General features: G+C 48.0%; 1 protein-coding gene across 5 annotated transcripts in view; it reads right to left on the minus strand.

The window, feature by feature from the left end:
* The window catches only part of TSPAN4 (tetraspanin 4), a 381,566-nt gene that overhangs the window by 285,994 nt on the left and 72,403 nt on the right, over positions 1 to 23,169 (minus strand). The window contains exon 1 of one of the 5 annotated variants that reach the window (XM_030451172.1): positions 12,744 to 12,765. The exons of 3 other annotated variants lie outside the window; for them this stretch is intronic. The gene's annotated coding sequence lies outside the window, so the exon portion shown is untranslated. Of the gene's footprint in view, positions 1 to 1,627; positions 1,703 to 12,743; positions 12,766 to 23,169 lie in introns of those variants that run through there. One more of the 5 variants, XM_030451171.1, reaches the window with a different exon arrangement.

Genomic DNA, 23,169 nt, shown 5'->3' on the forward strand with positions numbered 1-23,169 from the left:
ACAACAAAGAAAGACAGTGTCCTGGTTTGGGCCAGGATAAAGGGGATTTTCTGTCTTGTCCTTTTGCTTTCAGCTCAGTCTCTTGTAAGCAGCTGCACTTGCTGAAATTCACAGCAAGTTTCTCAGACAGTGTCTGCTTCTAGGACTGATCCCACTCCATGGTTAGAGTTCCAGCCAGAGCCTGGTGTGCAGAGCCAAGGACACTGCTCAGCTCTGAGGAACATTTTACCCTCCAGCAGGAATAAAGAGGTCCCACCTGCAGCCTCCTTTGGGGAGGAAGGGACAAGAGAGATGCCAGAACTGACCAAACAGAGGATTCCATCCCATACACCTCAGACTCAGGAGAAATCTCAGGGATCACCAGGCTCAAGCCAGCTTCCAGCTTCCTGCCCTTCCTGCCTTTCCTGCTTCCCTTCCTTCACCCCTTCCCTGTTTCCTTCAGCATCCTGGGAGGATTCCATCCCTTCCTCTGCCTGTGCTCCTGATCCATCCCAGCCTGAATCTCTGTGTTCCTGCCTCCAGCTCCCAACTGCTGCTGACCCCAGGATTCCAGCCTGGACTGTCCCAGGGCTGCCCTGCAGCCTCAGTGGGGATGGGAGAGTTATTGGGGGAGAGGGGGGAGGAACGTGGGATCAGTTTTCCTGTATATTTGTATAGATTTAGTCATTTTTTTTCCTATTTATCTATTCCTATTTATTACTGTTTCATTAAAGTTGTATAGTTTAGTTTCCAACCCATAAGTCTCTCTCCCTCATTCTCTCTCCTTTCTTTATCAAGGAGGAAAGAGAGATTAATAGAGAGCAGCTGTTATTGGGTTTAATTGCCGGGACAGTGTTAAACCCTGACAGACAGACAGACAGACAGGTCCTTGGCATGGGGGACTCCATTCTGCAAGACACTACATGGAAAAAGCCAACTGCAAAGCCAACCCTCCTGAATCCCCCACCCTGGAGAGAAGAGGAAAGGTCTGGAGAGAGGAAGACTTTCTCCCAGGAGATGAGGACCAGGTTAGAGGCCACTGAGCCAGCTGGATGTCCATAGATCCATGGACCTGATGGGATGCATCCAGGAGTTCTGAGAGGGCTGGCAGATGGTACTGCTGGGCCACTTCCATCATCTTCCAGAGGTCCTGGAGAAAAGGAGAGGTGGCTGAGGACTGGAGGAGGGATAATGTCACTCCAGCCTTCAAAAAGGAGGAGGAGGAGGAGGAGGAGCCCAGGGACTGCAGGTGCTCAGTCTCACCTCTGTCCCCTGCTGAGCTGTCAGAACAAATCACCCTGGTTGTCCCCAGGGAAGCTGTGGAAGCCCAGCCTGTCAGGGGCTGGATTCAGGCAAGGGAAGTGCTGCTGGGCCAAGCTGAGAGCCTCCTCTCATCCTTTCTGGCTGAGGGCAGAGCAGGGGAGGTCTCTCCCATCAGATCCCAGTTGGAAGCTGAGCAGGGGTGGGCTGGATGGGTGGGCAGTGAGGGGGGCTGGGAGGTGGCTGAGGGACAGAACTCAGAGGTGGTGATGAGGGGAGCAGGGGGGAGTTGGAGAGCTGGGGGCAGTGGTGTCCTCCAGGGCTCAGGGCTCACTCTGCTCTTGGGCAGTGGCTTCAGCAGTGACCTGGAGCAGGGGACAGAGCTCACCCTCAGCGAGTTCACTGCCGATCCAAAGCTGGGAGGGGTGGCTGACACTCCAGAGGGCTGGGCTGCCATCCAGGGTGAGCTGGAGAGGCTGGAGAGCTGCGCAGAGAAGAACCTGGTGAGGCTGAAGAAGAGCAAGGGCAGGGTCCTGCAGCTGGGGAGGAGGAAGAGCCCCAAGCAGGCAGGGTTAGGGCTGGAGCTGCTGGAAAGCTGAGGAGGAGCTGGGAGTCCTGACAGGCAGGGAATTATCCGTGGGGCAGCAGTGTGCCCTGTGCCAGGCAGAGCAAAGCAATCCTGGGGGGCAGAGGGGGCAGCAGGGCAAGGGAGGCCATTGCAGTCTCCTCTCTGCTCTGCCCTGGGGAGGCCAGAGCTGGAATTGTGCATCCAGTGCCGGGCTCCCCACTGCCAGAGAGACAGGGAACTGGGTGGGATCATTCCAAGGTGGGGGCAGAAAGCAAAGCAGGAGCTGGGGCAGGGAGATCCCCAGTGAACAGCAAGCTGACAGATGAGGATTTCTGTGGTGCAGTTGTTTGACTCTGCAGCATTTCAAGGACACCCATCCAAAAAGCTTGCTGGGGAAACATCCTTTTAGGAAGGGGCATTCAGTGACAGCAGCTCCAGTTTGGAAGAGCTGTGTTTTGGGACAATGCAGGGTTTCTTGAAGAGGAGAGAAAATGCAGATTTCATACTAAGCAATCCCTGTGTTTAGTCTGCTACTCTTCCATCAGCTCTCCCACTGCAGGTTATCTCAGAGCAGGGTGTGCTCTACAGCAGCTCCATAGGAGCCCCAGATGCCGTTTCCTATGTGTGCACTCTGTTTTTGTAACACTTTTCCCCTGAAAAGATTTGGGGAACAGCAAGTGGCTTTAGAGTAGGGGCACTTCAGTCTCCTCTCTGCTCTGCCCTGGAATTGTGCATCCAGCTCCCCACTGCCAGGGGGACAGGGAACTGCTGGAGAGAGTCCAGCTGAGGGCAACAAGGATGAGGGGGGACTTGGAGCATCTCCTATGGGGAAAGGCTGAAGAGAGCTGGGACTTGAGCCTGGAAAAGAGAGGGATGAGTTAATATCTACAAGTTGAGTTAATGTCTACAAGGATCCAAAGGGTGGGTGCAGGGAGGATGGAGCCAGACTCTTCTCTGTCATTCCCAAGGACAGGATGAAGGGCAATGGGAACAAGCTGGAACATGGAAAGGTCCATTTAAATATGAGAAAAAATCTTTACTCCGAGGGTGCCAAGGCGCAGGCTGTCCAGGGAGGGTGTGAAGTCCCTTTCCCCGGCGAGATCCAAAACCCACCTGGCTGCAGCCCTGAGTAACAAGCGTTAGGGGATCCTTGTTAGTGGGAGAGTTAGACCAGATCATCTCCAGAGATGCTTTCCAAGCCTGGTGACTCTTCTGTGAAAGCCAAAACCCACAGAACAACCCTAGGAGAGGGCTCCTTCTTCTGGATTTCAACTGATCCTTATCACCTTGTCTTGGAAAGACTCCATGGGAAAATCTGGCACAGATACTTGTTGTTTGGAGCTCAGGACATCATTTCTACAGAAGCTAAGAAGAGCTCGGAATTGGTCTCGATGTCAGCTTTAAAATGGGGATGGGGTGACAACTAGTGGAGACTTCTCCTAAATGCACCTCAGTGGATTCTCCCTGCGTGGGGATCCAATTTCATTGAAAAAAAAAAAAAAGAAAATAAAGAAAGATTCGATTTAATTATGTAGAAAAGCTTTCCTGAGAAAAAAAAAAAATTGACATGGGGAATGCAAAGGTGGTAAGATGACTCTGAGCTGTTTCTGAACACCCTGGGAAAGCTGCTCAGGCTGACACAAACCAAGGAAATAGGAACAGGAGTCAGGTGAAGTGTGAGCACCTCACCATCCAGTCCTGAATAATGAAGAGCTGGGAGTGAACAGGGAAGAAGGAGTTAAGAGCAGGTAGCATGACTTTCCTCCTGGATCATCCCCTTTTGTAAAGAAATGTTCCCAGGAGGGGCAGGGAATGAAGTGCTGTGCTTAACAGCCCATTAATCCCTTCTCCCTGAATTTCTCTGGATGCTTTCAGGCTCAGCACTGGGATGTAGCAGTGAGGTCCCCAGCTCCATCCTGCATTACAGGAAAATACATTTGTCATTCACTTGAAAACTACTACTTACTTCACTGGATGCTTTCCAATGCCTGATTTATGAGAAGGTGACCAATCATTCCCTAATTTCTCTTCTTTCCCTTCTTCATGATTTCATTGGCCTTCTCCTGGTGACCTCTCATTTACCTCTTTTCCAGGCTGATGAGTTTAGAAATTGATTAATTCATGCCCAGCTGAAAAAGAGGCTTTCATTTTATTTACCTCTTTAATAATCTCTGTACACAAAACTGCTGCTTCCAAAGCCTCATTAGGAGCAATTTTCTCCAAGCAGCATTGGTTGAGGCCTGATTCATCAGCACGACCTGCCAGGACTTTCCCGGGATTTTAGCAGGGAAAGGAAGAATATTTCTTTCTTTCTTTCTTTCTTTATCCATGCTATACTTTGCATCAACAGATGAAGCTTTCTAAGTGTCATTTTATCACTTGGTCACTCAGAATTTAGAGAACTTCACCAACACTTCACACTGCTCTAAGCCTGGCTACCTTGATTATTTTTATAACACCACTGGGCAGCAGTTGAGCTCTCAGACAGAAGCTAAAAGGGTTGGCAAATAATTCTCCCACACAAGTGGCTAAAACCAAATAAAGACAAAAAACTTTGACATGAAGGCTTTGGAATTCACCCTGCTCAGGCTCCCTGTCCACAGCACTGTGGTCCCAGTGCTTCCATCCTGAGAAACCAATGGCTGATGTTGCTGTAACGCCTTCTGAGTTTGGCAAAAGGAAGCAAAAAAGTGAAAGATGGATGAAAAAGTGTCAACCTCACATCTGTTTCAAGAACCCTCAGTTAACTTTATTCATTGCTTGTCATAGGGAGCTATTTCTTCAAGATGCCTTAACTCACAACTGAAAGGACACAGAGGAAGCTGTAGATCTGTCAACTTTGTCCATTATTGCAAATCTCCTCCTTGTTCCAGAGCAAGTGTCTCTGTCTTTAAAGAAGAAGTCCAAACCCAACTTGCTGGTCGTCCTGATTGCAGCTGAAAGCCCCACAATGCTAACCCCAAGTGTTCATAAAGCAGAAGACAAAAACCAACCATGTAAAACAACCTCCAGATTTAAAAAAATATCTCCTGTTTTTGAAGCCATGATTCACCCTCTGCCTGCTGGATTGGCTGTATCATACAATAGGATTAGCACACCTGGCAATTCATGTATTAATATTTGCAGTTTCTATTTTTAATAGCAAGCAGAGAGATCTGAACAAGAAGGGAACAAGAAAACAATTTAATCTCTCTCCAGAACACTTCCTGGTTTTAAATCATCTCTCCATTCAGTCAACACAGAGGATAAAGCCTGCTCAGTATATAAATGCAACAAATTAATGTGCGCTACTGATAAGATTCAGATTCTGCAGCAGCTTAACTTCCCCAAGAAATAATAAGGAGAACTTTACTGCTCCCTGAGATGCCCAGAAATATTTTCTGGATGTGATTCCAAGCAGCAAAGAATGCAGCTTTGATCCCCCAGACAAAACCAGAAAATGGGGACACAGGGAGATGCTCAGCCCTTCCAGAAGGCAATGGTCACCACGAGGTCTCAGTGGGGAACTTGGTGATGTGGGCAAATGACTGAGACCTGGCTGGGCAGATTGGTCAGCACAGGGGAACCAGAAAGGCAGATTTGGAAGATACGATAATGGCCACAGGCATTGCCAAACCAGGGTATCTGAAATAAGTTTGAGTGCTCAGGTAGAGCAATCCCAAGCTGAAGGATTGGGACAGAGAATTTGCAGAGTTCCAGCAAGCAGTCATGCAGCCCAGGTCAGCATACAGGTAATTTCTTACAATCCTTTTCTTACAATAGGCCTACAATAGCCTACATTAGCTCACAATAACTAATTTCTTCCAGTATTTTCCTAGCCTGGACTGTCAGCTGGAAGCAGAGGGTTATGTGAGTGAAAACAGGAGCAAGGACCTCACAACAAGGCCACAAAGCTCACGTCACTGGGTCTTGGTTCTCCCCCTTTGCTCTGGTTCCTCAGGCCCACCAGGCTCCAATCTGCTCCTGGGAATGTCCCCCTAAACCAGGGAATACAGCAGTGACCCATCCACACCCTGCTCCTGGGACTTCTCTCCTGGATGACAGGGAAGACCTGTGATGTTGAGATGCTCTGAGCTGGGTGCACCCACCCAGCTCCACAAAGGAGGGATGGGTGCCTCTCCTGTGCTACAGGAGATAAAAAGAAGCAAACAGGAGCAAAATAAAAAGGGACATTTGCATAGTTGGCAGTAGAAACCACTGTGGAAAAAAAAATCAGACAGAAAGGCCAAAGACACAGGAAAAGAAGATGCAAAAATATCAATGGGACATAAGGTGAAGAGGACAGAGAAAAATCCACAACAGCCACTAGGAATGGGCAAGGAAGGACCATAAAGGATGGGCAAGATAAGTCAGGAACTGAGTGACACATCAGCCCTTTATGACAGTAACACTGTGGGAGTCTTGATGTAGACTGAGGGCAGCCACAGCCACCCACTTACACCATTTACACCCTGTCCAAGCATGCAAGCCCCATGGGCACAAAGGTTCAGGTTTGTCTCCAAGGCCCAGCTAGAGCTGCAGAGCTCATTAGCATCAGGCTGGCAAAACATCAAGTCATCAATGCACAGGTGAAAATAAAGGAAGAGTCCTGGGAATACATCTCACAGAAGAGTCCTTGGGTTGTCAAGGAAAGCAAACAGGCAATTAGAGATAGGGGCCAAGCCTATTGAAGATCAATGGAAAGATTTACAGCCCCATGGAAGATTCTCAATCAGACCTTCAGCTGTGAGGCACGTGTGTCAATAACAGAGATGGATCTATCATTTTGTACATTAAAAGAAATAATTGCCAGCTTAGAACAGAGCTACAGTCAGCTATGCAAGCAGATTCTGACTCTTCTGGGGAATTGGAGGGGGGTATGACATGCTGTGTCCTGTAAACAAAGATTTAAAAAAAAAAAATGATGTGAAGCCAGCCATGAGAAACACATGGGTCCAACATTAGGGTGTTTATTCAGTAATTCCATTTTAAAGCCTTTACAAAGTGTCCAAACAACTGAAGCATAGAAAACACACCAAGATAAAAATAAGCCCATAAAATTATCTGCCAAGGGAGAGGAAGGGACAAAAATTCTCTTTTAAGGAGGCTTTGGTTGCTGTTAGTACTGAACCCACTGTTCCTCTCCCTGATGAGGAGGCGTGTGCTCCCTCTTACACAAAATTTCAATTTCACTGTGATTTGGGGAGGAAGGAGAGAAGGAGAGAGCTGAATCAAGCACAGAGCAACAAGTGGTGGAAGTGCAGAAGGAACTGGTGTTGAACCCAGAGCAGCACCTCAGTCTCTGCCTATTTTGCTGAGCACCAGGGGGCAGCCAGCGATGGGGACAGCATCCCTGCCCCAAAGGACCTGTTCCCCAGGCTGGGACCAGACTCAGCCAGCTCTGAGGGAAGGCTGTGAAGGAATCAGGGTGGCATTGGCTGCAAGCTCAAAGCTTCTTGGCCAGGTAATATTTACTGACCCCTGGGGACAGCTGAGCAGAGGCAGTGGTGCTGATGCTGGAGGATGCATGGACCACTTCCAGCCCTGCTCATGCCCTCCCACTTTCCATATCCCCACCTCCCTCCTGGGCAGCAAGAGGTAAAGAAAGGCAAAGCAAGGCAAACATCAGCAGCTACTCTGTCACCCCCAGCAGCTTCTCCCTTGAGATTCCAGGAGGAGAGGAGAGGAGAGGAGAGGAGAGGAGAGGAGAGGAGAGGAGAGGAGAGGAGGAGAGGAGAGGAGAGGAGAGGAGAGGAGAGGAGAGGAGAGGAGAGGAGAGGAGAGGAGAGGAGAGGACGTGAGGAGATGGCTCTGCAGGTATACCCTGGGCAGCATCCCCAAACCTGAAATATGACATACTAGCTTTGGATTAGAAACTATCTTTAAACAGATAAATAATATGCAAATTTCCTCCTCCCTGCAGTTGCTCTGGCCCAGGACAGAGCTAAGGAAACACTGAGAATGAGAAAAGCTGCCAATGGTGTTGATCTGTTGAACCAGAATTCCTCTTAGGTGCTGGATGGGACAGGGAAGAAACCCAAAAGGTGGCCTGGTGGGAATACATGACAAATGAGCACTCAGAGCTGACAAAGCTGATGGGGACAATGTCTCAGTTCTGCACTGGACAAGATAAGCAGGGCAAGGGTAGGAGCTGAAGAGCAGAAAATGGAGACAAGTATTTTGCACTTCCATGGAAGAAAAGGAAGCTCCGTGAAGTGGCAGAAAAGATGTTCAAAGCAATAAGCCAGAAATCCAGTATTTATAACCACATTCTTGGAACAAGGAGAAAAAAATGCAGCTCTGACAGACAATGAAAGGTCTCAGGAGCCAGACAGAATAGGATGAACTGCCTGGCTAGAAATTCTACAGATCACAGAACTCTGCCCTGCAGCTTTACCTTTGGGAAACCTAGGGGACTGCATTTGAAGGTATGGCTGAGCCTGCAGCCCAAAAATGGCCCAGAAGGGCAGAGCTGCCCCCCAGGCAGCCAGGGACAGCAGTTTAGCTCTTTGTTCTCCCTCCCAGACACAGAAAAGAAACCAACCTACATCCATCTAATTTGCAGCAATAGAGCACAGACCTCCCAGCTGATGTTCTGCTCACTATTTCCCTGGGCTCCACACAGCTGATTCCCAAGCCACAGAGCAAACCCCAGCAAGCATAACAGCAGTACCAAAAAAGCAGCATTTCCTGCTGGTTTTTAGGGACATGCCCATCGTATCTTGGCAGCTCTTCATCCAGAGCCCAGCAGCCCCTCAGGCTGCATGGCAGTCCTGCTGCCCGTCCTATTCCAGAGCCTTGGCACAGAGAACTCCTAAACAATGATTTCAATACTGAGCTCACAAGTCCTCCCCTTTCTGTCCACAAGTCCATCATCCTGTTTCACAAGAAAAGAAAAGGAAAAGGAAAAGGAAAAGGAAAAGGAAAAGGAAAAGGAAAAGGAAAAGGGAAAGGGAAAGGGAAAGGGAAAGGGAAAGGGAAAGGAAAAGGAAAAGGAAAAGGAAAAGGAAAAGGAAAAGGAAAAGGAAAAGGAAAAGGAAAAGGAAAAGGAAAAGGAAAAGGAGAAAGAAAAAGAAAAAGAAAATGAAAAAGAAAAAGAAAATGAAAGAGAAAGAGAAAGAGAAAGAGAAAGAGAAAGAGAAAGAGAAAGAGGAAAAGGAAAAACAGCAAATCACAAATACTGCAAACAGAGTGTGAATATATTTTATTAGAAAAGCAATTCCACATAGCAGAATTTGCTGCTTACTCCATAGCAAACCACAGCAGAGCTGCTAAGTTCCAGAGTATTATGGAATATCATAGAACCACAGAACCTGCCAAGCTGGGAGGGATCCATCAGGATCACCAGGTCCAGTGGGAGTTAAGAGATGCAAATGATCTTTGCAGATCTGGTCACAACAGATAATGCCCAGTCACACCATATTCATATTTTTGGGACAGTTTGGGATGACCCTTGAGTCTCATCCTCAGATCCCCAACCCCCAACCTCTGGCTTCAATCCCAAGAACCCAAATGGTTCTGGAGGCTGGGAAGCTCCAGGTGGGAATCAGCTCCCCTGGGTTGTGACTCTGCATGGAGAAACCAGAGCCTCATTTCCAGGTGAGACATCTGCAGAGGTGCCAAAATGTGCAGCAGAGCCCCAGAACCCTCCCCTGGTGCTTACATGCACTATTGCTGTTAAACAGGCCACAGAAACCTAATTATTTTCTTTAGTCTGAACAGGAAAGTAAGATAAGTTCTAGGTCAGGATTAGGCAGATTAATGCAGGGAAAAACTGCCCTGTTACCATCCATCTGCTCCATCAGCTGTCCCAGTGCTTATTTTATCTAGACTTGACACTGGACAAAGCACCCAGGTTCTTTGAGAAACACCATTATATAATAATCCTCCTTTGACTGGAAGGAATGTTTTAGATTAAGGTTTTTTTGCCTTCACATCTGTAAAGAAAAAATAAGCGTGACCTTGAATAGGTCTTGCTGTATGAAGACTTGGAAAAAGCAGCTTACTGGGATCTTGTGAGGCCTCTCACATCAGATTTGGGGATGCTCAGGGCCCACAAGGGTGCAACAGAGAGTTTCATCCTCAGATGTATCTCCAAACACAGCCATGACCACAAGAAAACACAAGAGGAAGAAATCCAAATCATCCTAGGAGGGTTTCTAGCCCTGGGCATCTGAAAAGGGACCCCAGGACTCAGGTCTTCTGGTGACATCCAGAAGGGACAAGTGGCACAACAAATGTCAGGGCTCCTGCAGCCTTCTTAGCCATCCTTAGCATCCTTCTTAACCTCCCTAGGTCTTTTGAGTATGCAGAGGATTGGCATCACAACATGAAGCCAAGGATTTAAATAGTGAGAGTAGCAAATACAAATGGCATTAAAAAAATTCAGTAAAAGACAAAATTGTCACAGCAACATTAAAAATAACACAGGTACCATGTGTTCATGTGCTGCCTTTCAGCCTCCCAGGCTGTGCCAGCAGGAGGATTTTTGTATGTTGGGTTTCAGTAACAGTTATCAACTCAAAAATCCTAATAATTCTTCCCTACTCACCCTACAGAGCTCTCACTGGGGATTTGCTGTCTCTAATGGGGAAGAAGACTTTTTATGTCCTCAGAATCCTAGCAAGGCCATTGCAGATAATTCAGTGGGATGGGGTTTATGTTACCAGAAAGGTGCTGCCTCCACAGCCCTGTGAACTGGGATTCTCCCTACTGCAGCTCCATCCCAAGCACCACAACACACTGTCCTGCACCCACCCCTGGGCCTCATTTACCATTTCTGCTGATTTGGCTTCCTAAGGCCCATTAAACTGGTGACCCATTAATTGCAGAGCCCGTGTGGCTGTGCCAGCTGTGATCCCACATCCCACCCAGCTGTGATCCCACATCCCACCCAGCTGTGATCCAACTTCCCACCCAGCTGTGAACCCACATCCCAACCAGCTGAGATCCCACATCCCACCCAGCTGTGATCCCACATCCCACCCAGCTGTGATCCAACTTCCCACCCAGCTGTGAACCCACATCCCAACCAGCTGAGATCCCACATCCCACCCAGCTGTGATCCAACTTCCCACCCAGCTGTGAACCCACATCCCACCCAGCTGAGATCCCACATCCCACCCAGCTGAGATCCCACATCCCACCCAGCTGTGATCCCACATCCCACCCAGATGTGATCCAACTTCCCAGCTGTGATCCCACAACCCACCCAGCTGTGATCCATCCTTGCCACTGGAGAGCTGGGACATGGCAGGATCCAACAGGAATGCCACGGTAACAAGAAGGAACACTGAATTTTAGGAATGAAAACCAGGACAGCCACGTGAGTTTTCTCTGGGAAAGATGCTGTCACTCCACAAGAAAAGATGGCACAGAAATGGGGTGATTTCATCCTGCAGCACTTAACTCTGCCCCTGCCAGAGGATCTGTTCCCTCTGAAGCCCAGAGCGTTGGGATAAACTGATAAATGGGGATCAAGCTGCAGGATTACACCCTGGACATTCCCCCACGCTCCCCAAAACCTTCAACCTCCCCCAAACCTCCTGAGATGGAATAACAAAACCATCCTGGGAACAGATGCCAGCCTGCTATGGAGAGGATTTTGCAGAACAGCCAAACCAGAAGAGGCAGCAGTGACTTCAGCAAAGTGTCACTCTAGGGATACCTTGTGATCACTCAGACTGGCCAGGTACTGAATACTGAATATATTGAATATCTTGAATATATATATATATAGTATTGAATAATTCAATTATTGAATTGATATATTGAATATATTATTGAATAATTGAATATTTAAAGACTCTGTGGCTGGGTCTATGACTGCCCTTATTTAACACAGCTCTGAAAAACAAGTGCTGCATGGCTTAACCTCACCTGGAGCTCTGTCCCCAACTCCCCAGTACCTATAAGAGCAGTGCTTTGATTTGAGTCCCCCCCCCCAGCCAAGATTCACCATTTCCAGCTGAAGTGAAGGACAGGAGAGTTGTGCTGAGCTGAAGCCCCTGGGACTTGGAAGGCAGGATGAGATGGAAATTTCCTTTTTTTTTTTTTTTTTTTCTTTTAATAACAGATTTATTCAACTGGTGGGGGCCAGCTGAGACAAGATGGGTTCTTAAGAGGTTAGGTCCCCTGGTAGAGAGCAGAGACTGAATGTTATCAAGATGGAAGATGCCAGTCATTAGGATGCTAATTGTCCCTGACAGGGCTCTGGTGACTGGAGGGAACATCCAAGTTCCCAGCACCTGGAAGCACTGCTGCAGGGAAGAGCTCCAAGGAGCCCAAAGGAAAGAGGTGGGTGTCAGGAGGAAGAGAGATGGGGGGTGCTCAGAGCTCTCTGCATCACATCGTTTCAAAAAGAGGAAAAATATTGTCTTTCTACACCATGCTGCTAAAAATTCCACTAAAATAGCATCACTTAGGGTAATTTACATTTAAATGGGCTTTGCACATGAAGTAGATTATTTTGCCAGTCATGTTTACACAAAACTTTCCCTCCCCCTTTTCCAGGATCCCATGACTTTGTCTCCAGCACCATCTTTACATTCCTTGTCTGAAACCAATCCTATTAAAACATCAAAAATCAAATTAACTTGTCAGACTTTCCTCACCACCACCAGCTCCTTCCCAGTGCTCTCCTCCTGTCAGAGCTTTACTTCAGCTTGAAAACCTCTGTTTTGGGGAGTGGTTTTGTTTGTTTGCTCAGGTTTGACAACTGGAAACTACAGTCCCAGCCCTTCCAAAGGAGGGAACCAAAGCTCCCTGAGGAGCTCCTGGTCACAAGGAGTGGCTGGGACAGCATCAAAGGGGAAGTGTAAAACTGAGAGTGGGTTACAGGTAAATTAAAGAGACAGATGATGTGTATGGCTGAAAAGCAAAGAGTATTTGGAGGTGTGTTCTGTGCTTCACTGCAAATGACTGCCCAGGTGAAAGGTGTAAAAGGAAAGGTGCCTACCCTGGCTGTTATCCATCACTGAGTCGTCAGGGAGGCAGCAAGGAAGTTTCTAGAAGAAGTCTGAGGGAGAAAGGAGACTTCAGGGCTCTGGGACAAGTGGCTGGAAGCTGATGGAGTGTCCTCCTCCATCCCTCCAGTTGCAGGGAATGCCGAGGGAAGGATTGCCCAAGACCTGGCTCCAAGCCTGGTGTCACAAGCACACTTTTGGGGTGGGTTTTTTGGTTTTTTTTTGGGGGGGGGTGAGGAGCAGCTTGGCTGAACAGAGAGCTTTGTCTGGAACTGGGGAGCAAGAGGAGAATTTGTGGCCTTTGGGAGAAGGGGCAGCAGCTGAGAGGGACTGCAGAGATCTCCTTGGCCTCTGCAGGGAGAAAACTCCAAGGGCCAAAGGCCAAGTAGAATTTATTTAATCTGGCCATAAAAGATAATGAAAAATATTTATGTATAGATTAGAAAGTATTTGTATAATAAAAAAGTATTTATATCTAAATCAGAAACAAAAGGATGGCTAAGGAGAGTGTCCAACCTTTACTGGATGTGGGGGGAAAATGGGATGAGGAAAGGGCTGAGCTCCTTAATGCTTTCTTTTCCTCACCCTTTCCTATTAAAACCAGTTGTTCTCCAGGTAATTCCCTTTCCCTTGTAAATAGGTTTCATAGAATGCTTCAGAGAATGGATGTGGTAGTCATGAATAAAACCCCAAATATTACAGGGGAGGGAAGCAGAGCTCCACAGTCAATGCAAGACAAAAGGAAAGAAAAATACTAGCTGGAGACTTCCAAGAAGGTTCCTGTTGCAAGGAAACAAAATACCAGCTCTGACACAGGGAAAAAGGTCTTCTGAATACCAATGTGTTCCATGCAGTGACAAAGAAGCTACACTTACCTCAAAGGAGATTAAGTAATATATGGTAGCACCTGAGGAGATGGGGGAAGGTAGAGAAGAGAGGCAAGGAAGCATAAAGACAAAGAAAATAAGGGCCCTAAAGTCTGTTTCATATAGCTGCTTTTCCCTCACAAAGGAGATTTATATCTCCTTGAAAACTCAGCATTCAGGAAAGTGGACTTAGAAGCCTAACTCCATAATAATACCCTCTTTTCCAGTCCCTAGGAAACGATAATACTGATTTACTGGTCAAAGAAATAAATGTGCCTCAGAGTTCCATACAAGGCACTTCTGCCTTTATGAAGTTAATCCAGCTCTAAGATGGATAAGCAAAAGGCTAACACCAGTGGAAAAAATACCACAGAAAGTATTTGTGTAGATAAAAGCAGCTTTCTGAGGGCCAGTGTTCCTGTCATGATGGAATAATTATAATTTTGCAGATAAAGAGCTAGAAAATAGAAGCAGAAAAAGTTTAAAAAAAAAACTGTCCCCAAGGAGCTCTGGGTAGCAGGACATGTTTGCTGGCTGGGGACCACCCTTTACTGAAAATGTCTGATCTGTTAGATTTAAAACTGGAAATATTTTGCATGGGATTCATCCGAGCAAATGTTGACATCAAAATCTGCATCAGTTCTCCAGATGTCACTGAGCTGATGGCAAGAAACAGGCACCTCCAGGGCAGGATTCATCTCTTTCTAAAGCAGCTGTCTGGAGTAGGGGCAGTGATTTATACCCTAAAAAGGGCTCAGCTTTCTGGGCTCCAAGCACACCCTGAGGGCTCATGTGGAGCTCCTGCTCCATCCTCACCCCCAAGTCCTTCTCCTCAGGGCTCTCCTCCGTCCTTTCTCCTCCCAACCTCTGCTGTCCATGGGATTGCCTCCCCCCAGGGGCAGAACCTTGCCCTTGCCCTTGTTGAACTCCATGCAGTTTGCACAGCCCACTTCTCCAGCCTGTCCAGCTCCCTCTGGATCCATCCCTTCCCTCCAGCCTGGTGACTTCACCACACACTTTGGTGTCCTCAGCAAACTGAGGGTGCTCTCCATCCCCCTGTCCATGTCACCAACAAAGGTGTCAAACAGGACTGACCCAGGTCCAGTCGTGACCCACTGCTCACACAGCTCCATGTGGACACTGCAATGTCCTTGTGCCTCCTGAGCACACGTGGGGACATGGACACACTCTAAAGAGCAGGGATTTGGGGTTATTCTGGAATCATTGCCCCACCTCGTCCTGCTTAAACATTTGAAGACAGTTTGCAACCCAGTCCCTTTGATTTGCTGAATGCAGCTGAGATGTTCCAATTCTTTTCCTGGTGTCACAGAGATTCTGCTGTGGGGAGCACTTTTATGCTGTTGTCTTTGACCACAAAATTACTGACCATAAAATCAACTTTATGGTGCTGGAGTTCTTAAAATTTGGGGGGAAAGCTTGCACCATAGGAGAGAAAATTATATTAATGGTTTTTATGCAGTGCCATAGATTATTTAAGGTGCTGATGCCTACTGAGAGCTCTTGGTTAATGGAACAGCAGAGATTAATTGGCCCAGTCCATGTCACAGTCCATGTCACCAACAAAGATGTCAAACAGGACTGACCCAGGTCCAGTCCTGACCCTTGAGGAGCAGCACTGCTCACACAGCTCCCTGTGGACACTGAGCCATTGCCCACAGCTCTTTGGGTGCCACCATCCAGCCAATGGGTGCTCCATCCATGGAAACCCCATTTGTTCCAGTTTAGAGACCAGAATGTTGTGTGGGACAGTGCTGAATGCCTGGCACAGGTCCAGGGAGGAGCATGTCTAACAAGAAGCATATCCTGACATATCTATTTCTATTTACTGATCAGCAGGAAAGTTCACATAATTTGCAGCCAGCTGCTGTAGAGGCATCTGGTGGACTCATTTCACCAGTCATCAAAATGATTGCAGCACCTCACTGGAGTCTCAAACACAGCCACAGGGTTTGCAAAAAGGAATCCAGTGTCTTTCTCACTAGGATGACTGGAAATCTTACTCTGGAGAATGCAAATACAAGTCCCAGGCTTCTATCTAATCTATGCTGCCAATTAAATTAATCAGGATCCAGCTTTTATAATTGCAGGGTAGCCTTTTAAATGCAAGCAAAATGCAAGTGGGAGCAAAACTGTATTCCTGAGCCTGCAGATTGGTATGAACCAGACTTCAGTGATGCTCAAGAGCAAGGGAAGAGCCATCAGAGTGATATTCATAAGAGAGTCTTGCTTTACAAAATAATCCTCCCTTAGATTCATGTTGACAGAGCTGCCCCCCAGCTCCTAATCCTGGGTTTAAATGCAGACACTGGGAGAGGAGAGAGGAACCTGCAGGAGCAGATTTCTGTTGAGAAGTTTTTATGGGTGAAGAAAGCAAATGAGCCCTAAAATAGAACTTAAGGGTGCAGACTCCAAATCCAGGGCCTGGCAGAAGAGCTCAATGGCCTTAACAAAGCAGCCCCTGAGAGAAGGGGGACCCAAAGCTGTTGTTTTACTCCTCCCTTGAGCTGTTCTGTCCCACTAGATGGCTGGGAGGAGGTTGCAAGAACATCAGCAGAGCCCACAGCCCCTCTCTCTAGTAATTTCCAGGGGTTTCCCTGGGAAAAGCTCGAGCAGAACTGGGTCACCTTCCCCAGGACACCAGCAGCCCTGACACTGCTACTCAGCATCCATCTCCATCTGCAGTACCAACTCTTTTCCTTCCACCTAGAAGGGCTGGGCACAGGTAGGATGAAGTCTCTACTCAGGCAGGAACATTTACTAATGGAGGGGTCATTTACCCTCCATCAGCTGCCACCTCTTGGCTTAGAGACCATTTTCTCCTCCTGCAGTTGTGCAGTGCTTACCCAGCACAGTTGGGGCTCATGCTGTGGTGCAAACAAATAAAATCAGCCTTATTCAGACCTCATTCCAAAGAAGAGGCCATTTTCTTGCCCACATTCAAGATTAAATATAGAGCTTTGGGCTTACCTCTCCATTCAAAGTGAACCACACGCTGCCCTGCTCCTTCAGCAAGAGGGGATTCCTATGGGGAAGCTGCTTCAGGACTCATTTATTAAAACTGAGATTTCTCCTGCCAAAGAAAGGCAAGGAAACTCCAGACACATTTCCACGGGAGAAACTGTCCACTCTCAACCTCCATTTCAGATGCTAATTACTTTCCAGAATTCTCACCTGAATTTTTTGTAGCATCCGTGGAAAAAAAAAATAATAAAAATAGCCTGGTGGAGTTCTTTCCCATTCTCAATGTACATGAACCATGTAATTGCACTTTTAAAGGGCTGTAGCAAGTGACTGGAAGAGACTTCCACAATGGACTCACACAGCATGTGTCAGAGCAGGAAAAGAATATTTCTAAAAGCAGGACAGCACCTTCCCCATCCCCCCTGCAAGACCCTGAAAAGAGAAGGCAGAAGGCACCATAATCCATATGTGAAAGATTATTCAAAGACACTGGGATGTATGGCAAGCTATGGTAGAGGATGCACCTAGAGAGAGGCTTTCTGGACATATATATCTTATAAATTACAGGTGTTTACTGGCAGTGCAACCCAGCAAGAGAGGTTTACAGGTATTTCCTAAAGGTTGTAATTGTGAAAGGACTGATGAATTATTATAAATAAAATCACAATCATGGAAATTAAATGCCTTAAAGTATTTTGCCAAACTCAGTAAGCTCTGGACCACACTCCAAGAGAAGAGGAAGAAAACACCAGTTTGTTTTCTCTTGGTAGGATTTCATTTCAGACACAGAAGGCAGCTTACATGCATTAGTACTGCCCCTTTTTTAAAGGGGTATTGAGCACTTACTCCATCGATTTTAGGACAAATGGATCTGGATCACCCTTTAATCAAGACTTCAGTGCAAGGCAATGGGAAGCAGAAGAAAACCAGTCCTTCCAGTAAGAGTAGCCCAGTGGCTGCCCAGCAGCAGCTCGCAGGGCTGGGGAAGTGTTTGAAGCCCTCTTGAATTCAGTGCATCCTGAATTCAAGAGCAGGGCTGTACAACAAAGGAGGAGCTCAGGCTGCCAGAAACTCTGTGTTTGGCAACAGCCCACCATTCCAAAAAGGTTTGATGCCACTGAATTAAATTACAAGAAACAGCATGGGGCAAAAAAATAAAGGCTGGAAGAGCACAAGGAATGAAGAAGAAAACCCCAGCCAGCCTGACCAGCACCCTGACAGGAGTCCTCGCAGCAGTGAGGGTGTTAAGCTCAGCTACAGCATCACTTCCAGGGACTTTTTGGGGACCAGGAGCCAGCTGCTCCTCCCCAGCAGCCCTGGGCTCCCATCCCTGCAAGCAGCCAGAAGAGGAGGAGGTGTCAGCAGAAGGGTTTGGGGAAGCAGCAGTGCTGTGGCAGGTGAAGTGTCACTGTCCCCATCCTGCAGGAACCTCTGGGCTTCATCCCCAGCCAGGCAGGAGTCCCTGAGGAATCCCTGAGCTGTGCCCAGCTCATCCTGCAAACCAGGGGGAGAAATCCCTCAGACCTTCCTGAGAGGTGAAGCCTGGAGGAATGTGCATTATAGAAAGATTCACTCCTCTGGCAAGAAATCAAACATCTAAGCCAAAGCTTACTCACAAAGATCAAGACAACCTTCAAAGGAGGCTGGAATCTCAGGGGAGGAGAAGCATTTCCAGGTAGCTCCACTTCCCTCATGCAAGCCTGGGAAGCTTAGAGAGAGGGGCATAAATAATGGACTTTATTTTCATTCTTTGCATACACTCCTGCTGGTGTCATCTGGAGATGAAAGCTGATAGCTGATAGTAAGCCACTTTGGGATACTCAAAGATTCCTTAAAAGTTAACCTTTTTGTGGAATAGGAGTGCTCAGTTCTGAAATCCAAACTTGTCATTTACTAATTTCTTGACCTAATCTACGTAAGAGCACTTCCAAGGAAAAAACCCCACAAATTTCTGATAATAAAAGTCCCTGTAAAATACCAGAGAAAGGCATTTCAAGCTGCAGTGGTTAAAGGCATCCTATTCAAATTAAGGTACTTGTTTAAACATCAAAGTAACCAACCACTGACAACTGGAAGTGTCCCCATTCCTTGATGTCTTCAAAGCAAGACCAGAGGATCCCTCTCAAATACATGACCTGGCTTAAGCTGCAGTAAATGCAGGTTAGAAGCTGAAATCAGTATTAATTTAGTAGCCTTTTCTCAGACACCCTTATCAAGGGCAGTTCTGGTCACACCAAAGCTCAGTGCTGATTAACTGAGTCAAGAATTGGTGCACAAAGATGCTGGGAAGAGCAAGGGGCCTATGCCAGCAAAGCTCAGCTTGTTTGAGCTGGCAAAACACCACCTGAAAAGGAGAGGATCACCACCTGAACATACACCTGAGGAGAGAAGCAGCCAGAAATGAGAAGAGCTCTGGATAGCCCAGGATTGTCTTGGTGCAGATTGTCTTGGGAGAAACCAATGATGAGCACTTCCAGGCTGGAAGGGTCTGAGTGTGGAGCAGTGGGATCCAGAGCAGCCTCCCAGTGGGAGAAGTGGAAGAGGAGAAGAAAGCAGATAAAGACAGAACCTTAGAGTCCACAGGAAGCTCTCCTGCCCCATCTTGATCCCTGAGACTTGGAAAACCAAACTGTCCTTCCCAGCTCTGAGCTGATGGATGGAGTTCAGTAACTCAGGAATCAGGTGTTGCAGGAAGAGAAGGATTTCCTTGGGCTTATTTTTTGCTGTTTATTCTGACACAGAAAAGCTTTGCTTTTCTTTCTACACAAATGCAAACTCTACTTCTCATTGCCTCTCCAACAGCTCAGGAGAACACCCAGCAGGAGCAAGAGGAGGTAAGAGGAGATGGTGGTAAGAGGAGATAATCAGGGATCCAACTTCGAGTAGCTGTGAGTGAGCATCTCTCCAGTGCTTGCTCTGGTGGAGACTTCACACTGTCCTGGTTTGGGCCAGGATAAAGGGGATTTTCTGTCTTGTCCTTTTGCTTTCAGCTCAGTCTCTTGTAAGCAGCTGCACTTGCTGAAATTCACAGCAAGTTTCTCAGGCAGAGAAACTTTGGGGAGGAAGGGACAAGAGAGATGCCAGAACTGACCAAACAGAGGATTCCATCCCATACACCTCAGACTCAGGAGAAATCTCAGGGATCACCAGGCTCAAGCCAGCTTCCAGCTTCCTGCCCTTCCTGCCTTTCCTGCTTCCCTTCCTTCACCCCTTCCCTGTTTCCTTCAGCATCCTGGGAGGATTCCATCCCTTCCTCTGCCTGTGCTCCTGATCCATCCCAGCCTGAATCTCTGTGTTCCTGCCTCCAGCTCCCAACTGCTGCTGACCCCAGGATTCCAGCCTGGACTGTCCCAGGGCTGCCCTGCAGCCTCAGTGGGGATGGGAGAGTTATTGGGGGAGAGGGGGAGGAACCTGGGATCCATTTTATTCAGCTTAATTGCCAGGACAGTGTTAAACCCTGACACACACACATTCTACTGTACAGATCCTGTGGCTCTTAACAGTTAGAGGGAACTAACAGGTACTGGAGAACAAACATTAAAACCAAGAGGCTCAGAGAAATGAAGCAGTAGCAGAGCTCTGCAGTAGCCAGGCAGCACCAGCTGGGATGTCAGTTCATCTCAAGGTATGAATCCTTCTTTCTGCAGACTAGAATCCACAGGCCCTGGATTCAGCAGCCCCTCTGCAGCACACTGAAGACATTATTGTATCACAGTTCAAGCCAATTTCATATTAACCTCCCGAAGAAGCAGCTGGAGTTGCTCTTGCTCTCTCTCTGCCTTTAGTCTCATCTCCTCTGGTCAGATATTCCCTGGATCTCAGGAGGAATGTCTACCATTGGTGGCTGTCAGGGCTTGAGAGGACCAGGAGAATTTTTGGTACCCACCTGAGGACCTAAAGAGAGGATCTTTAGGAGCCTGAGAGATCCCTTGGGGCAGCACAAGAGGGCTCTGTTCCCTCCCATCCCTGCCCATCCCCTCCCAAGGTCATGCAGACCATCAGCCTCTCCTCTCTTTCCCCTGCTCCTTGCTTTGCTGCTGTTCCCTCTGCTCCTTTGCCATCAGCTGTCACCCTCTCCTCATCACCCACACCCATCGGGTGCTGGGCAGAGCCCTGGAGTCCTCCCTGCCCCAAGGGGTCCTGAGGCCCCCATCCCTGCAGCATCCTGTTGGGGTTGTGTATAGAGATTTGTATATATTTGTGTTCCTTATCCCAGCTGTCACTGCCCTTCTCCTGTTCCAGTAAACCTTCAGTTTTCATTTCCAACTTTTACATCTCTCATCCTCATTCCCCTCATCTCTCATCCATCTTCCCTTGGGAGGGTGGTGGGTGGGGGGTAATAGAGCAATTCTGTCCTTTGGTGCTTGGTCTGCCCAGGCTGCTAAAGCAGGGCAGTGGCTTAGCAACACCTGAATTCCCTTCCTCTTACACCTTCCCCTTCATTTTGCAATGAGGCATTTGCAGGGAGCTGCCAAGCCACACCATTCCTCAGGAATCACAGCCCAATCCTAACAGGAATAACCCCTCGCTGCCTGCAGGGCCCTGTGTACACAGCAAATCTCCTCCCCCCCTCTCTGGAAAGGGTCAAAAGACCCCTTGTATGCTCAGAACTCCAATGTGAAAACAAAATTGTGAGTTGATGATCTTGAAACGGGTTTAATGCAGCAGTTTCAGTTCTACCCTTCCTTCCTACCAACTCCACCCTCTGCTCCGAGAGGGAAACTTGTCTGAGTTAATACAGAGGAGGGGAAAGCAAGCTAAAAATAGTCTCCTTTTCCCCTAAAAAAAAAAAGTTAAAGCTATGAATAAACAGTTTGAAGCAGGAATGCAATTAATCTGACCAGCAAATTCCTACACTGCTGCCTTCTTCAGTTCTTCAAACCATTTTCAGAAGGATTAAATACCCAGACTGCCTCTGCAGAGCCCCTGGAATCCCCACATTCCCTGCTCCTTGCAGGTAAGGGAATGGGCTTTGGCATGAGAAGGAGCAGGTTCTCAGACTGGGTCAACCAATACTGGAATATTTGAGTGATCTCCTTGCATCCTAGGAACAAAGTTGGAAAAAATGCATCAAAAGAACATGAAACCATTCCTGCTGTTTCCCTTTACTGAGGAACAGATTTCCTTCCCACTGAGAAGCACTGATGCTGCTCTCCCTGTTCCAGACCCCCCACATCTGTCCCCACAGCAAAAGCTGTCACCAGAGGAGGAGCAGGGTGCTGAGCCAGTGGGCACCTTGGGCTGGGTGCCAAGGCAAGGCTGGTTTACAGATCTGAGCCAAACAAACTTCTTTACTCTCCTCCTTACACTACACCAAGTAAGCAGATCAACCCCCTTTGCTACCTGAATATTTGAACCCTCTTCCTTCTCCACTCCATCCCAGTGAGATCCTGGTGATGCCCTCAGCACCTCCGATTGCTGCAGACAGAAGCCCCTGGGCAGAGCTGCCTTTCATCCCCATATTCCCAGTTTCATGATGCTCTGGAGTGCTCCAGGCACTGCTGTGATACCTGAGAGGAGTTCAACCCCCTCCTTCCTCTTACAGCTGAGAAGCCCTCTGGAAGGGGAATGAAATGCCTGACTCTCATCCCAGAGTTCAGAGGGAATGGTTGAGAGCTGTCAGTCCTAGCAGGATCCTGTTCCCTGACAGCCAGGGGATAGCAGCTCCTCTGAGACAGGCTGTGCAGCCAGGCTCTGAAGGGAACTCTGCCTGCTGACATTTGGGAAAAAAGGTAAAAGCTGTTCTGTGACTCTCAAGTAAACGTTTCAAGCCAAGAGGCAGGGCAGCTGTGACTACAGGACCAAAAGGAGGACCAAACCAGCAGCTGCCACCCAAATGCAAACCCAAAACTGTCTGCAGGCTCTGGTGTCCCAGGGCAGCAGGGAAGAGCTTCTTGTAAGAGCTGAGACAAACCCTGTGGGACAGGGGGTGCTGGGACCTCCTGCCCACACCTCAGCATCACTAACAACCTCCTCCCTGCATTTCCCAGCCACACACAGTGCTCATCACCTCATTTTGACTGCTAAAAACCCCTCAGGGATACTATTTGGCCTGCACAGGAACACTGAAGGAAGACATCCTGGTTAACACCTGTGTTACTTCTTCAACCTCTATACTGGGGCATCCTCTTATGATTACCTCCAGTTCCTGCCCAAGCTGGGAAGAGCCCTTTCCCGAAGGAAACTGGCACAGGGACTAAGCCACACTCCTGAATTCCCAGAGGAAACCTGCAAGCAGAGCAGGAAGCTGAAACTGGATTTGCAGAGCTCTAAATGAGCTCCCAGATCCCTCTCCTTGCAGCAGGCACACACATGGATGCAGCTGCCTCAGAAACTCTGCTGCCTAAACAAAAAAACCCCAAGCACTTCAGAGCAGAAAGTCAGGAGTGAGGTGGGTCAGATCTAGAAGAGATTTCATCAGCAGAGCTTCCATCTACTGAGCACCCAGCATCACAGCAGGGCTGAGCTGCTCCTCAGGTGAGGACCAGTGCAGGCTCCTGGCTGCCCAGGGGTGCAGCACCCAAAGGATACAGCACAGAAAAGCCCTTTGCCATTATTCATCTCCAATTTT

Source organism: Calypte anna, chromosome 5, assembly GCF_003957555.1.
Source record: "Calypte anna isolate BGI_N300 chromosome 5, bCalAnn1_v1.p, whole genome shotgun sequence".
Classification (NCBI taxonomy): domain Eukaryota; kingdom Metazoa; phylum Chordata; class Aves; order Apodiformes; family Trochilidae; genus Calypte; species Calypte anna.